Below are 13,979 nucleotides of genomic sequence, written 5' to 3' on the forward strand. Positions count from 1 at the left end.
AGTTTATTTTCGCGTGTACCTACATTCCAGATCAAATCAAGCAGTTTCCTTCGTGCTGTGGTTACCGGTACACATCTTGCATATACGAAAGTTAGGTTTGGTTAGTTCAGGTTTTTATTAACAAATCCGCGCAAGATTCTGTCGCGAGCTAGACGTGTATAAAGTCGATATTTGATGACATATCATTAATTCGATATTCGTTGTTTTCCTTTTGTTTCTGTCACATTGACATTAGTTCTGGCGATTGAAGGAGGACAGTATGAAGGAGCGTGTACTTACAGTATATATCTCGTGATGGTGATTTGTGTGTAGATTGCAGTATACGTGCTACGGAATTTATATGGTTATGTAAGGATGAAGAGGCGGCCGGGTAGCTCAGTTGGTAGAGCAGCTGGCTACGGACTGGAAGGTCCGGAGTTCGATCCCAGGTGGCGACAGGATTTTTTCTCGTTGCCAAACTTTCAGAACGGTCCCGAGGTTCACTCAGCCTCCTATAAAATTGAGTACCGGGTCTTTCCCGGGGGTAAAAGGCGGCCAGAGCGTGGTGCCGACCACACCACCTCATTCTAGTGCCGAGGTCATGGAAAGCATAGGGCTCTACCTCCATGCCCCCCAAGTGCCTTCATGGCATGTTACGGGATACCTTTACCTTTTACCTTTTTATGTAAGGATGAAGAAGAGTTGCGTGGGTTTTTGTTTCGTAACGGTGTATTGTGTGATAAATAGGTACGTATGTGAAAATTGTGGCTCAAGTTTAAAGACAGATCGAAAATCTGGGTAAATGGCTATAAGTAGGCCTACTGGTTCTGTCCTTAAAAAAAAAAAAAAAAAAAAAAAAAAAAAAAAAAAAAAAAAAAAAAAAAAAAAAAAAATTCCTGGTTTTTGCCGTAAAATTAAAACATTTCGAAAAAATGAGTGGAAAACGTTAAATTTTTTTGTGAATTTTTTGTATTTGCGAACTTATTTCGAAATTTTAAAACTTTCGGCTCATTTGTCCTATGTGTTTTAATTTTTGAGGATAAAATCGGGGGGGTTCTGTATTGTTTTTTTTTTTTTTTTTTTTGTCGAAAGGATAGAACCAGTAGGCTACTTAAAGAGATTAACAAATGAAATCTACACCACTAATTAAGGATCTATCTCAGCATGAGCATAACGAATATAACAAACACTGGTCAATGTTACTTATGTCCGCCCACTATAGAGACATAGGTCAATTTTACACATATTTAGTATAACTTGTTGCTTCTTTGACAGGTTAGGTTTGGTTAGTTTAGGTTTTTGTTATAGCCTACCTTGCATATACGATTATAGCGCAACATTGGCAGTGATAAAAGTGAAATATTCGTTCAGTGGGCGTTGGATACTCTACATTCACCCCTCCATTACTGTATCTTGTACAATAATGAAAATTGATATGTGTAAAACACTGCCCTTCTGCTATATGAAGAAAATATTTTTACGATTAAAAAACAAATATTTATATGCTTTTTCAAAATTCAAAGTTCACTGTGCAGTGATGTAGCGTTTCCCTCATAACTCATAAACTTGTTAACTTTTTCATATTCTCTCTTTTTTATTTTATTGCTGAAACTCATGTTTACAATACCATGCTCTTTCAACTACATTCCTTAATAAACAATATTTTTTTTTATTTTGTGTTAGATATTTGACTATTTTTTAAAATGAATTTATTTTTATCAGACAATCTATCAAAGGGAGAGAAGTTATTTCGCATCATAGTGTAGATATGACATGCATAAATACACACAACAAATTTCATCAGAGAATGTTGGATACTTTTTGAAAAAAAAAATATATGTATATATATATATATATATATATATATATATATATATATATATATATAGCTTTTTTAAATCGTAAAAACATGTTTATCATATAGCAGAAGGACAGTGTTTTACACATACTAATTTTCATTATTGTACAAGATACATTAATGGAGGAAAAAAAAGTTGAATATTTCCAAAATTTTACTCCTTTAAGCTGTACTTAACTCCTTAAATCAAATCATACTGGAATTGAGTTCTGTGCTTATTTACCGTAGTGTTAGTGGACTAATAGCTACATCGACGAACACAGAGCTTTCCCATCCACTGAAGAGGACATGGATCCGAGGACGACAAATACCTATGAAGATTTCCATGCTACATTCAGTGCTAGTTTTTATCACTTCCATCCACATATCTTCCAATTTATCTAAATTATAACAGAATGTCAAGTTTATGAGTATATAAAAATGAGAAGTATCAGCACATCTTCAAGTAAGATAAGAAAAAATGCCCTAACTGGCGGGAGAATCAATGTAGCCTACGAAATGGCAGCAGTGCAAAACTAACTAAATAACCCATATGAATTCGTAAAGCTAGCTTCACATAAAACAAGCCAAAAAATACGAGACGGTGGAACAATATTCGCATCCACGACAAGATACTGTATATAAAGGAGACACAGCTGTTTGTTAAAGTTACGATTCAGATTAATTAAAAATATAACATACAACTTTAAACTTCAGAGCAAATACAAGTGTGTGGTTCAAAGCGTCATGCCTTGGGCTAGCGATACAGAAAGGACTCTGGTTCGAGTCCTCATAGGGGAAGAAATCTTCTCTTGAAATTTCTGCCAGTACGTCACCGATGAATATCCAGCATCGTAATGAGTTTGGGGAGTAAGATCGGTAGCGAAATCCAGACGTAACAGCTAGGGGAGATGATCGTGCCAACCACACGCTACCCTCGTACTGGTTAGATGATCGTTAACCTCTGCTGAGGCATTGGATGTGAAGCCAGCAGTTAGCTAGTGGCTCTTGATCCCTCACGAGTTGTTAGTAGCAAAGGCGACACAATTTTCAACCACGCCAATATACAATGCGGCCAAGGGACCAGTCGTATCGGAATCAGGTTGCTGCTGTAGGATTTTTGTCATCAGTTTGTGATTAAATTGCAGACCTACCAATTTTCATGCAAAATTTGAAGTCACTCGCCATTAACTCACGACTTCCTCTCTTCCGCAGTGACACGATAATCTCCTAGATTTAAAAACGATCGCATAACTTCCGTATTTAATTGTTTAATGTTATGTTTTCGTTTCAGTATTATTATTATTATTATTATTATTATTATTATTATTATTATTATTATTATTATTATTATTATTATTATTATTATTATTAGAGTGTTAGTTGGAAGGCCGGAGGGAAATAGACCTTTGGGGAAGTCGAGACGTAGATGGAAGATAATATTAAAATGGATTTGAGGGAGGTGAGATATGATGATAGAGACTGGATTAATCTTGCACAGGTTAGGGACCGATGGCGGGCTTATGTGAGGGCGGCAATGAACCTGCGGTTTTCTTAAAAGTCATTTGTAATTATTATTATTAAGTATAGGTCTACCCCGTCCCGCGCCGTGGCGTCGCGGTCTAAGGCATCCCAGAGTCCGTGGATATACCAGAGTAGCGCAATCACCGAGTCGGTCGCCATTGTTATTCCTTTTCAGCACGCGTGGGATAGGAATATTTAAAGTAAATCTCAGATATTTTTAATTTGAAGGGCAAAAACTACTAAAGGATCTTCTTACATTTTAGAACATTATTGTTAGTCAACATACTAATGTATAAAAACTTTATTTACCGGTAATAATTATTACAGCATAAATATACATTTAAGTGTTCAATACACTCCTTCATAAACGTCACAGTTATAGGTATTACAGTAACATGAACTTAATAAATTACAAGTAACAAATGAAAACAACAATCTTGCAAATAAAGAAAATAATTCCAACTGCATTCCTCGTGCAAACTCTCCGACTTCCGCATATAAGGGGACATTATACTGAAATTTCTCGAAGTTCATTAGTTCTAAGAGTTCACAACAGTGAAATCAATAACTACCACACTTGCGAAGCTAGATTCACCAAATTATTATGATCACTGATATATCTGCTTAATAGTGACAAGTGTACAAAATTGCATCCGCCTATGATACGTGGTTTGCATTTTATTAATTATTTTATTAAAATATTGAACCTCTTTAGCTATATAAAAAGTCGCTTGCACTACAATTGACGTTATTCTTAAGTGATTTTCACTTATATGGCTCCTTACATACATGGAATCAAAGCTTACTATAAGGTTTTACTGTAAAATTAATCAATAAATTACTAGAATTTTTTTATTATAAAAAAAAATAAAAAAAAAATTAATGGCCATAAAAATTCCTAGTAATTTACCCATTCGCTGTACAGAAAATTCCAATAGTAATGCTTGTTCCAATGTATATAAAGAATCATATAAGTGAATATCAATTAAAAATAATGTAAATTGTGAAGCAAGGGACTTTTTTCATTAAGCAATACACTTTATAATTTATTAATAAAATGCAAATCACTTATCATAGAGAGAGAGACGAAATTTTGTACATGTGTTATTATCAACCAGATATACTAGTGATAAACATTTTATGAGTTTAGCTTTAAAAATATGGAAGTTAGTAATTTCAGTATAATGTCCCCAAGGATACACTGATGTGAGATTGTCATTTTTGATAAAAAAAAATAGTTTCTTTGTTTTTATCTTTAAAAATTCATTTATGGTCTAAAGATGCCCTCTGCCAATTTTCATGACCATATGACTGATCTATCAGCTGTTTAGGGTCACATTTTTAAAAGGCTGCGGGCTCTGACTGTTAATTTAAATTCTCCGTCCACGACCTCCATTCTGAATTCTACGACCATTTTGGAAATTACGCGATATTTCATACATTATTTATATTAGATTTCCGATTGAGCCAGTGTAGCTTCTCGACTTCTTCTTCATAGAATTCAACACATGTTAGACCTACTTCAAAGGGTGCTTTCCTTTAAAAGATATTCAGTTATAAAGGAGAGCACAACTCTTGTCTAAAGGAAAATTCCACTTGTTGCTAGTAGCCATAACAACGTGTTTTCCATGCTTGGTTTTTGTTTGTGATACAAGAAATATTTGCAAGTTTCTAACAGTTTTATTGTTAGTGTTATAACAGTGTCTACAATCCATAGTGATTTGTAAATAACATTTATCTATTATAGTGTTTTCATAAGATTACATAATTTTTAGTCATATTTATTTACTAGTGTAGGTTAGGTGTGAACAGCATGGTAGTGTATATAAGGATAAGTTCTGTATATAATATGCTTGTTTTATATGTTTCAAAATGCCTAGAAAATAAAAAAAGACAGACCTGGTTCATTATTATTATCCCAAACTTTGAAGTCAATTTTCTCCACTTTAATTTTCTGTAAATTTTGCAATGCTAAAAATTCTACTCTTTCTACAGATTCTGTACTACATGCATGATTTTTTGTAGAGGTTTTTGAATATGTCCTTACCAAAACTTACTATCAGTATTATACCTAAAGCTCTTTTTTTGTTGTTTAGTCAACTCTCCGAAGACAGGTTTGAACCTCATAAGTACCACCAATAAGGCATCACTCATGAGACAACTATCCCAGGAGATAATGGGGTAGGGTGGCCAGTTTCTTTCTCCCTCCAATGTATACTTCGCCGATTAGCTACATATTCCACTAATCAGACTTCAGATGCTTACAAACAATTGTCCTTCTTCTGACACATATCGTCAAGTGAGATGTACTGCCTGATTATTATGCTTATCAGCCAGAAGAGGTATGTTTTAATATTAGTTTTTTTACGTACGAGTTGAATTTTTTCTGTTTTTACACTTTTAGTGCATGAAATATTTTTAATTATTTTTTTAGTAAAATAAAGAGGAAAATTGTATAGTAAGTTTCGTTTCTGAAAATCTGACACGTATGTATACAAAAATTCTGGCCAAAATAGTAGCAATTTTTTAAAACCTAAATTTACACAATTTAAAATTACAAATTAAAAGTCGGCCTACCTACAAAATTTCATAGATCTATCTAAAATAGTTTAGAAAATTGAAATTTCATATCGGTCTAACCTTAATAGGGTTTCTAGTTTCTACGGACTTTGTATCTTCCAATCGAGCCAAACAATACAATCTTGTCTCAAGAATGAATTCAGAACTTCACAAATATATTATGTCATTCTTGCAAATAGCAAATAGGAATAAATTCAGAAATGCTTGATTTGAAAGGGAGAAGATGGTAAAAATTTGACACTCATCCTAATTGGTACGTGATTTCCATTTGTTTTATGTAGAAATATCAATGCTGAAACAACTTAAATTGTAGATTAGTTTTATAAAAATATTTTGGGGCCCAAATTTTGAAAAAAAAATATATATATAAATACAGTCATTCATTAATCTCACAATGTATGCTCGCTTAGGTAGCGGATCGTTCCTTTTTATATTTATAGTCACTTTTTTCCTTTTTCCTTATTTCTTTCACCTTGTCACAGAGAAAACAAATGTGCGCTTTTTTCAGTTCTCTGTGAACAGTTCTGAACACAGCAGCACTGCATTTTTCGCACTTAAATTACATTCCTTCCCTATACAACTGTACACTGCATAGCGCGCGCTGGACTAACAATGGCGGATTTGTCGGCATTTGCCGGCTCAAACGATTGCGGTACTCTGGTTATCCACGGACTCTGAGGCATCCCGCCTAGGACTCTCGTTACGGAATGCGCGCTGGTTGGAGTCCTCATGGGAGAAGAAATTTTCTCATGAAATTTCGGCCAGTGTATGGGACCGGTGCCCACCCAGAATCGTGATGCACTTGGGGAGCTAAGATAGGTAGCGAAATCCGGTTGCGAATACCAGCTATAACGGCTGGGGGGATCATCGTGCTAACCACACGATAGCTCCATTCTTGTTGGATGATCGTCCACCTCTGATTCGTCATGTGGGCGTGAAGCCAGCAGCCGGCTGGTCGGTCTAGGTCCTTCACGGGCTGTAGCACCACGGATTATTATTATTGTTATTATTATTATTATTATTATTATTATTATTATTATTATTATTATTATTATTATTATAGGCCTACCCCACTAAATTCCCATCTCCAGCATTTCATGTCTCGAAGGTTGGCAGGTCTGATATATGAGCTCTTTGATTGCCAAGAATGACGTAAGACGTTTAGTTCAGTATTTTACCGATACTGTTGAACGCTTGGTCGCACAGTACTGATGTGGTTGTTTACAGAACTTATACCATCAGTCCTAAGTCTGTAAAAGTGTCAAAGAAAGATTTGTTGCTTTAATTTCTCATGAAACTTCTGCCGGTTTCTACGAAAAGTAAGTTACACGCCTTGGTTTATAAAATGATAATGTATAACTTAGACCAGGCGCGGCTCGCCGAGTGAAGGGAGTGAAGGGGCCCTTCACCTAAAATTTAAAATTAAATGCTATAAGATACATTAACGAATCGCAAATGTAATATTTCATTCCTAAGTCTCAGTATACTTGTTTATAATACTGTTGCAATGTATGTCAACTGTATTTTGTGACACTCTTTAGCGAGACTCGACTTACCGAGTGAAGGGAAGAAGACAAAGAGCGAGCGAGGGTTCATCATGCTCTTTCTCTCTAGCAGTATACCTGTCAGTGGACATGAACAGAACGTGTCCTCCAAACCACGTCGTTCCCCTAACAGCTGGTTACCATGACAACGTGACGTCAAGTTCTCTCAGAAAACTGTGATTTTACTACCCGTGTGAAGGGATGTTTTCAACAACTAAGCATCCCCGCATCAGTGCTGTGGACTTCCGAACCAGTTTTTAGCAAAGGCCACCCTCTCAATATTGTTCGCTCCTCGCCTTGACGCCTCCACCCACACACACAGTATGGCTCTGCCTTTTTCCTTGTGCGGGTGTTAGTTTTAAGTGAAAGTTTGTTAAGTGTGTGTCTGTGATAATGAATCCAGTTAGTGATACTGTATGTGCGTTACTTGAGACACCGTTTTCCAGATGGAAAGACGAAGACAAAAAAGACATTTTGACATCAGGACGACCTACCACAGCATTAAGTATTAGTGTAAAAAAGGAAAAAAACGGTAAATCTTATAATGTTAACTTAAAAAATTCTTGGTTTTCTGAATTTCCATGGCTATGCAGTAGCCCCTATTTAGGGAAATTATTTTGTTGGCCCTGTTTGCTTTTTAGCAATAATCACAATGTTTGGAATAAAGAAGGATTTTCAGATTTTAAGAACATAACGCGGGCTCTAAACAAACACAAAGATTCTGCCCAACATCTGAAATGCAAATTGCAACTCAACACTTTCCTGAAGAATAGGAATACAATTGCTGACGTCATTCGGGAAAATGCAAGGTTACATCTTGTCCATTTCAATGAAAATGTTCGCTTCAATAGGATTTTTTTCCAACTCATAATTGATTCAGTGCTATATTTAAGCAAACAAGAACTTGGATTTAGGGGTCACGATGAAAGTGTTTCTTCAATAAATCGAGGCAATTTCAAGGAACTACTTGCATTATTAATATCTAGGAGTCCGCTGGAAATTCAAAACCACTACTCTAAAATTAGCAATGTGTTCACCGGTGATTCTAAGACCATACAAAATGAAATGCTAGACTGTATATCTGACTACATCAATGACCATGTGAAAAATGAGATTCATAACACAACTTTTTTTGCTATTGAAGTTGATGATAGCACAGACATTACTCAGACATCACAGTGTTCTATGATAATAAGATATGTAAATTCTGAAGGAATTATTGTTGAACGTTTCCTGGGGTTTCATAATGTTAGTGCTGATAGATCCTCTGAAGCATTGTTCAGCCTTTTGGATGGGGTTTTATCAGAATTTGGTTATGAGAACAAATTGGTAGCACAGTGCTATGACGGAGCAAGCGTAATGGCGGGTCACTTGAACGGTCTCCAGAAGAAAGTTAAGGACAAAGCACCTCAATCTGTTTTCGTGCATTGTTTAGCCCATCGGTTAAACTTGGTGTTGCAACAGAGTTTAGAATGCAATTCTAAATGTCGCATATTTTTTGCGAGTATCAGTGGGATTCCGTCATTTTTCCACCATTCATCAAAAAGAACACACGCAATAGATTCACTCTCAGCTAGACGTATACCAACCTTAGCAGAAACTCGCTGGTGTTCTAATTCAAAATTACTCAATGTAATTGTAGAGGACTGGGAAAACTTGAAACAAGCTTTTGAGCTAATTATGAATGACAAACTGTCTGACAAGAAATCTATTCAACTTAGTAAGGGGTTTCTGAGCGATATGAATAGTTTTGAATTTACTTTTCTGGCTGTAGTATTCAATGATATTTTTTCATTGACCGATGTTCTATTTGATGTTCTACAGAAAAAATCGCTGGACATTACATACTGCATATCCAAGATAAAAAGTACTTGTGCTGTAATAAACAATAAAAGAAATGACCAATATTTCTCGGAATTATTTGAGAAAGTTAAAGGAATGATCAGCCTAACTCGGAGAAGAGAGTACAGTACCATGACAGAGGATGAGATTTTTCGAAATTTCAGAATTTTGTTTTTCGAGATTTTGGATACTATTTCAATGGAAATGAAAGTGAGGTTTCAAGACTGTGATAATTTGCTATTTCTCGGCCTTGTGGATACTTCAAAATTTGATAAGTATGCTAAAGATTTCCCTTCTACAGCACTTGAAAATTTACAACACTGCTATCCATTGATATTCAACAAAATTGACCGTTTGAAGAACGAACTGCGGCTACTGTATGCAGATGAGGTGAATAGGTCGTTATCTACCGCGGAGTGTTTCAAATTGTGCCAAGAAAATAAGGATGTATTTGAGGAATCATACAAATTATTTGCCTTAGTTTTAACAATTCCATCTACAAGTGCATCTGTGGAAAGAAGCTTTTCGTGTTTAAATAGTCTTTTAGGAGGAATACAATTTCACAAGAAAGACTCACAGCATTGGCAAATATTCCTATTCAGAAAGAACTTTTGTGTGAACTGATGAAAGAGCAGCCATTTTATGAAGACATCACGGATAGGTTTGCTGCTCTCAAGAACCGTAGGATTGACTTAATATACAAGAAATAGGTGAGTCTTGCATGTCCAATTTTTATTGGAGTGTATTTTTAAACTCTATTATCATGCTATAATAACCCCATTTAGCCCTTCACCTCCTTGTTTGGGTAGGAGCCGCCACTGACTTAGACAGCTGTTTTGTTCAATTTATAGATGTGAATTAGACCCAGTCCGTCGCTGTGGCTATATGGCTAGCTTATTCACTTTCCAATCAAGCGGTTCGTGGTTCCATTCCAGCATGGGCAATGGGAGAGATGTATTTTCTGCCACGGGACTGGGTGTTTGTCCCATGTCATGTAGTGCCCTGAGATGGATCTGCACCGTGTTGACCACACGACCAGAGAGGCCTGCAATATGTGTCTTTCAAGTGATGGTCAAAAGATATAGGCTAACCCACTACTTTCCCACTATCACAAATTCCGCCGTCTCTATGTAGATAGCCTTGTAATTGATAGCAGCGTCGTTAAACAATCGACTGTAGACCTCAATAAAACCACTGCTTTATTGTTGTCCGTAACTGTGCACCTTACACGATTCCTGGAGCTTCCAATACGGGCAATTCCCTAACTTTTTTTATGTATTTAGTAGCTGTAGCGAATGTTTCGGCGTCTCTTGTATAAACGTTGCATTATTGGAGTTTCCGGACACTGTTGCACGCTTGTAACGTGAGGCAAGGCCACCTGTTGTTCGGACGACTTTGCCATGCACTACAATACATGCTAATAATATGAGACTCCGCACGTGTCTGAAGCCGATCCTATGGACAGCAGGACAAAGAACCTCTTTAAAGACATTAATAACACTGAACAACAAATTTTTACTTTTTGTCTTGCTCCGAAATAAAAATAGGTGAATATTACTTAATATCTATGCCCTAAATCTGAATTTTTTATGAAAAATCTTTTTTTTTTTTCCCCCCCACTGCTACTGATAAAACTACAGCACACTAGGGATTCAAAATGCCTCACAATATTTGAAAAATGTGTACTGAATACAAAAATGATGTTACATAGTTTAAAACACAAAAAACACAACAATATTTATACGTACAATGAGAAAAATCTCAGAATTTGAACTTAGGTTTTAAAAGGATTTTCTGGATGACTTCAGTTTATAACTAGATTCGGGCTGTCTTTTACAAGGAATCGACAGTAGTCTGCAAGCATGCTGGATGATGTTTTTCCTTTCAGATATTTCTTGGTGAAATCTTTCCCTATGCTCATTGTTTACCGTTCCAAGTTTAGGAGGAAAGAAATCCAAATGAGAATGTAAACAGTGTATTTTGAGAGAAATCTTACACCCCGTTTTGTCATATGCACTTGCATGGTTTGCACAAGTTCGATATAGTCTGCCCTAGAATTTCCAAGGAAATTTGAACAAACATCTTTGAAAGCGCGTCATGCCATTTTTTTTTCTGTAACGGAAAGTTTCTTCTCAAACAGTCAGCCATAATTTTGTCAATTTGTGGACGGATGAAAATGCCCTCTTTTAATTTCCCTTCACTCAAACTGGTAAACATTTCTTTTAAATATTGAAAACCACACCCATGTGTGTTCATTGCGTACACCACACTTAGAAGTGTTATGAATTTTACTGAATAGAAGGGATCAATATCTGTTTATTTATTAGAAGTACAAAAGAACACGCCAAAAACCATAATAAATCGTAAATAGGTCATAAACTCATAAAATGCATTTGCTTTTGTTTCGGTTTACAACCCCAACCTGCGCTAGATGTTTCCTGGGGGAACGCTTATCGAAAAATGAAATCATAGTATATCTTAAAATCCTTACGTGATACGAAGAAAAGACATGCATTTTCGGATTCAGCGCACATCAAACCATAAGGGACATATTGTTTTAAGTCGGAGCAAAATTCTTGTTGTTCAGTGTAATTAGTTCCCCGTCTGGAAGCACACCTGTTACATATTTTCGAAGTTCTAATGGAAAATTTGCTGTTTTTCTAAACACGAGAAGAAAATATGATATTTGAAGCAGTTGGAAAACTAAGAATAATAATACGCAATCTAACCTCAATACAACCTCTCCTACAGGAAGACTGAACTGAACTGCCGATCGTGCTGGAGACGGATTGCCGCGTGTTGTATGGTCTTCGTGCTAGTCGCGCGCCGCCCTGTCGACCTACATTATGTAAGTGAACGCTCTACAGTACACTATAACGAATGTAATAATCAGGCTTCGGCCTAGGTACACAGAGTAACCAGTATGAGGTTTAGAGTACACGGAGTATAAATGACGTCATGACCCGAGTGCAGTCACCCGACTGTAACAGCACAGGTGGGTCCGTAATGTGCATTACCGTTGTGTGTAGGCCTATTGCTGCTTGGCTGCAGTGCCTGTAACAGGCTTTGGCTTAGAGAGACATCTGATTGAAGGTTACAACTCACGTTAATACTTTAATGGCAAACATTTATTGTCTATACTAGGAATTTACTCTATATACTGCATCTGTACAGAGTGAAATATATTTTGTGCCGTAATGTGACTGACTGTTTACATGTTGAGACACGAAGTAACGGCGCGCTCCATCACCCACGCCACTCGACCAACACAACACTATAGTTCGTGTGTTCTGACTTCATGCTTTTCTGTGCCCAGGACCGAAGTCTGGTAATAATTTAATGAACAAAAATCAGAATATTTTTTTCAGTCCTACATCAAAATTGAATTTGTTAGTATAATTATCAGGGAGCGAAACTTGTTGCCCGATGAAACAGGTTAACTGTTCCTTGACTATAGATACGGGTTAGTTTACATGAGCGTAAAAGTAGTCATGTTCAGCTGTGAAGAGGGATAGGCAGAGACAACAGATTTCTGCATAATGACATGAAGTGTAGATTGAATATCGTAATTTCTAATAATGTAGGGGAGTCGGTAGACAAATTAATTAACCATTTCAGCTTGGACTTAAAGACTGAAATATAATAATTATTTAAACATGTGCTTCAGAAAATTGAAAAATATGAGTTACATTATTCATTTTTTTTGTTTGTAAATTTAAATGACTTATTCAACACAGCAAATATTGTACAGATAAATGCTAATAATGTTAATGCACTCACAGAAAGGGTTAAAACAACGAGTTACTTCAAGGATATAAAAAGTACTGATTGCTTTGAAAGAAATAGTTTTGAAACAATCATCCAATACTTCTAATGTTACAGTTGACGTGATTGAGGCATTACGAGCTCTCATGTTGAATTACTCTGAATTTACATCGCTGTGTTGAAACGTGTCTGGGTTCCTTGTGCATCTGTTCAATCAATTGATGTATGAAACCTTTTTTTATCATTATTTTGACGCCTAATGCGTAATAAAGGGTTATTTTTTCACGTAAGCAATCTCTTTCCCTTTATACGAAATTATTGCGATTATATCTTACAACTAATTAGAAATAAAACGCAAAATATAATATTTTTATCACGATTTTTTTTCTAAATTAATACGGAATTCTGTGGTCTCTAGCCTATGATGTAAGTTACTCGTCGCAATTGATAAAGCGTCGTAAAATAACGAATTTAAAAAAGTTACTCGTAGACTGCAACATAAAGCAAGTAAATAGCGAACAACTAAGGCACAGTAGTTCAACGGGGCACGACCCACGCCGCCTTCTTTGTACACAGTAGAGGGACTTTAGAACATAGCTAACCTAAAACCACTCGCCTCTTTTCCATCGGGCACTAAGTTTCGCTTCCTGATATAATTAGTGGCAATAATGTGTTTGTGGCCCTATCAACGCTAAATAACGTAAGCTGATAGCAATGAGAAAGGAGAGCATTTGATGTGTGTTATCTGTGAGTTTGAAGAAAATAATCTCATTTATAAGATAGGAACAGATGCATTATAGGGGCCACCCATCACACATTATACGCAAAAAAAAAAAGGTCAGCGTAAGTAATGGTTCGATTAGCGTTTTTAGCATTCGATATTCGATAAGCATTAAATGCTACCAAAT

This window comes from Periplaneta americana, chromosome 1 (genome assembly GCF_040183065.1).
Source record: "Periplaneta americana isolate PAMFEO1 chromosome 1, P.americana_PAMFEO1_priV1, whole genome shotgun sequence".
In the NCBI taxonomy this organism is placed as follows: domain Eukaryota; kingdom Metazoa; phylum Arthropoda; class Insecta; order Blattodea; family Blattidae; genus Periplaneta; species Periplaneta americana.